Source organism: Penaeus monodon, unplaced genomic scaffold (genome assembly GCF_015228065.2).
Source record: "Penaeus monodon isolate SGIC_2016 unplaced genomic scaffold, NSTDA_Pmon_1 PmonScaffold_1029, whole genome shotgun sequence".
Classification (NCBI taxonomy): domain Eukaryota; kingdom Metazoa; phylum Arthropoda; class Malacostraca; order Decapoda; family Penaeidae; genus Penaeus; species Penaeus monodon.
The window spans coordinates 27,501-31,891 of NW_023638926.1; the positions used below are offsets into that span (position 1 = coordinate 27,501).

At 33.5% G+C, this 4,391-nt stretch overlaps 1 pseudogene; it reads right to left on the reverse strand.

The window, feature by feature from the left end:
- LOC119568627 overlaps positions 1-3,009 on the reverse strand; it is a 7,411-nt pseudogene extending 4,402 nt beyond the window's left edge.
- Positions 3,010-4,391: the final 1,382 nt, after the last annotated feature.

Below are 4,391 nucleotides of genomic sequence, written 5' to 3' on the forward strand. Positions count from 1 at the left end.
TAGTGCGAACGACCGTAACAACAACAACACAGTGTATGTGTCTCAGAGACGAGTCAGGCGCCCATATCTCGGTTTACATCGCGTATTTTAAATTCATTATTACGTAATAACTACACTTAAGTGCCATTGTCAGACCTTGTTAATAACCACGAAATATAAAATACACTCCCCTAGCTGAATTTATATAGTAACATTAGTTAGTAATGAGAGTAATATAATTTTGTAAAATTGGCATAAATATCCATTTTCAGCTCCCAAACATGAACCCGTAGTTGCGTTCGCGTGTTGGCTAAAACTTCAGCTTCCTTCCGGACACGTGTGTGTGTGTGGGGTGTGTGTGGGGTGTGTGTGTGTGTGTGTGGTGTGTGTGGGTGTGTGTGTTGTGTGTGTGGTGTGTTGTGTGGTGTGGTGTGTACATTTATCGTATCACCTTATAATAATCGTCGATAGTAATGCTAAATTAAAAATTTATTATTATGGTCCCCTCTATCACATTTTACTATAAATCGACTGTATATGAACGTTAAACAAATTCATTACCAAACGTTTCCTATGTAAAAGAAAAAGAAAAAAAAAATCCGTTAAATTAACCTACTCTAAGTGCTTGCAGTATCCAAACGTCTCAAGTGAAGGAGGTTATTTTCGTAGTCACATACAAATACTTTGTCATTTAAGATACGTAGATGCGTAGCTGGAAAGTATAAAAACCAAGTCACGCTGACATCCCTCTGTCATGAAGATCATTGTAGGTCTGTGGTATGGTCAAAAAAACATTTTTAAAATGAGAAAAAATGTATAGAATTTCATAAACCATAATTTAATTTACAAGTATTGAGTAGCATATATACATGATAAACATACACAATGCACTTACATTTAAGTATGTATGTAGATGCCCACACGCGCACTCCTACGTCCAACACCCACGGCATCGACAAGAGGGGGGGGGGGTGAGACGATCCTGAGCCTCATTATGAAATCTACGGCCATGGCCTCTATCGCCCTTATGTCCTTGGCTTCTAAGGTCCTTATTGTACGGGTATTAAGTGTTGAAACTTTAATAATCAGCTAAAACCTACTAACTACCTACAATATTAAAGTGTTCTTCACTGTTAATGCTAGTATCACCGAATGAATTGTGTATACGTCGTGTTGGGGTGTGTGTGTGTGTGTGTGTGTGGGGTGTGTGTGTGTGTTGTGTGGCGTGTGTGTGTGTGTGGTGTGTGGGGTTGTGTGTGTGTGTGTGTGTGCATATATACATATAAATGGTAGTAAAAGGAATCTGTTGACTTATATATATATATATATATATATTATAATATATAATATATAATATACAATATATTTTATACAGTATGTATGTATGTATGCATGCATTAATCATGCCTCTATTTATCTGCAAATTAGTTCATAGGATAATATCGTGTCTAACACTATGTAGGGGTTTGAAAACCATGTATTTTTCTGTTTCATATGCTTATGGAGTTCAATAGGCCTCAGATTTTAAGTATGATTATGTTAAGCAGGGATAATCCTAGTGATTAACAATTGTGAGACCTTATCCAGTGAATACCACTGCAGAAAACATTATTAAGTTCAGCCATGATAATCTCGTGACGGATAGCTCAATCTTTTTAAATAGTCGTGGTATGTCCGTAGTTTAAAGTAAATTTTTGTCTCCAAAGGAGAAAAAATGCTAACGAGAACGTAGATTTTTATTCAGAGAATATATAGTGTGCGTGTGGTTGTCTTACATTTACATATAGGTCAATAAAAGATAGTAATATGCCAGAGTTCTGACAAGCTGCAACTGAACAGAGAAAAAACAATTAAAGTTAGTCGCAGGTCTTATTTTAGATCAAATCCTGCCACGGAAATCTGTGAGAAATGAGATCCATACTCAGCATTCCACGTACGTGCCACCCGCTCTAAATGGTTTTTATAAGATCTCCGTAAAAAACCGTGACAAGGAGAGTTTTTTTTGAACACCTGCATGATGGGGCAGTAAAAGACAGGCAAATGATTTAAAAAAATTTCAAGTGTACTGTATTGGGGGGCAAATTTTTCCCAAACATTGTCCGTCACAGCATTTTCCTGAAAAAGAATTTTCTACTGCGGAAGATTTGTGCTATCGGGGGAAAAAATTTCATTTTTTAAAACATAGAGTCCCCGCCTCACCAATTTGGAAGGAAATATTTATTCTCTGGTCATCTTCATTTTTCGTTTAAATTTTTCCATAGCCCTGTGCCCGGGGTTTTTTTCATGGGCAAAAAGCTCCATCCAAAGGGTGTTGTCGAAAGGGGATGACTCCCCCGAGCGCAAGAAAGTAGGCAAAGTTCATATAAGCTCATAATTCCCTTTTTCGGGATAAAGAAAAACTAGTCAAGGGGCCCGCTTCTCCGCCGTCAATGAACTTTTGGGGAGTCTCAGCAGCTGGACGTGTGCGACTATCTTGTTGATAACTCCAGTTCCCCCCCAGAACGGGTTTTTCCCGGAATACCGTTCCTTAGGATGTTTACGTTAGTTCATAGTACCACAGGTACCTAGAGACTTTTTTGTCCTATCCCATTTTCTTATATTACATGAAAATGGCAAATTTTATCTGATTTCTGATAGTCTTAATACCTATTTGGCAAAATCTTTCCTTATCAAGGGCGTGGACCTTGCCATTTGAGGGAGTGCCAGAGCAGCAGAGAGTGAACTGGGGCCTGTGAACACCCCAATGTCTAGTACCTGTTAAATATCATACAGAACAACCCTCAATACATGACTGTGGGGAAAATAGCAAATGCTTAAAAATGCATAGACCCCATATCTAAAAAAAAAGCACATAATTCAGTTGGTCTTTAAATACCATCATTGACTAAACTCACTTTCTTTGCCCCGATAGCCTGCATTATGTTGGCATTGAGCTGCAGAACCTCAGGTGCCCCCAACATCGCCGCTCTACGGTGCTGCAGAGTTACATCATTCAGTCGTTTTTGCGCGTCGGTTAATCTGTGAAAAGGATGAACGATAGGCATTTAATGTAAATTTTTTTCATATTCTAAAGCTTATCAAAAAAATATAATATATACATATATATACATATATATGTATATATATACATATGTACATATATATGTATGTATATGTGTGTTTATATATCTATATATGCATGCATATATATGTATGTTTTCTTTTTTTTTTTTTGTGTGTGTATGCGTATGTGTATGTATCTGTTTATATACACACATGTGTATGTTTGTATATCTGTGTATGAATATATATATATATATATATATATATATATATATAAAATATATATATATATATATATATATGTGTGTGTTTTGTGTGTGTGTGTGTGAGTGTGTGTGTTTCATATATTATATATTCTATATATATATATTTTATATACTATATTATATATATATATCGATATAAAATATTTTATATGTATACACTATATAAAATATTATAGATATATGTTTACAAATTTTATATTATATATATATATATGTGTGTGTGTGTGTGTGTGTGTGTGTGTGTTGTGTGCATACATTTGAAATATATTTATTATCAGATCGCTAAACTCCATACCTCAATGATGATTTAAAACAATACTGCACAAGATCGGATTATGGTAACTTTCAGAGAAGACATCTTCAGGAACCTTAGGGAAAAGAATATTTATATTATATATTATATATATTATATATATATATATATAATATATATATTATATATATTATATTTTATATATACTATCAAAACAATATATTAATTATTAATAAAAAATATTATAAATTTTTCTTTTTATAAAATTTAATATATATATATATATTTTTTTTGTGTGTGTGGTGTGTGTTTGTGGGGGTGTTTTTGTTTTTTTATACCCCATATTTTTTTTTGGGGGGTACAAAAATTTAAATATACATTTTTACTAAATATGTGTTTTGTGTTTTTGGGTTTCACCCCTTTCGTGTGACTGCAAAGTTATTATTTATACACCATAACCCTTTACTAAAGGCAATAAAATTATGTAAGTGATTTTGCATTTAAAAAAAAAACATATTTTTTGCATAATTTAAAACATTTTTCCCAATGCCTACAAAATATTTTTCGATATTTTCCAAAAATGTAAAATTTAATAATCACAAATTTTTAACGCTAAACTGTTTAAAAGAAAAAACATTACGAAAAGGGGGGATCGGCGAAAATTTTTTCTTCATTTTTTACCTATTCGTTCAATCATGACAAAAATACCTGTAGTTTATGGCTTAAAAGATTGAAAAACGATGTTTTTTAACTATTTTTTCGCCCGAGTCCATCTATTTGCCATCCTTTTGGGGCACAATCTGGGGGGGAGCAAAACCTTTAAAGTCCTTTGACCAGATCCATTTTTTTTT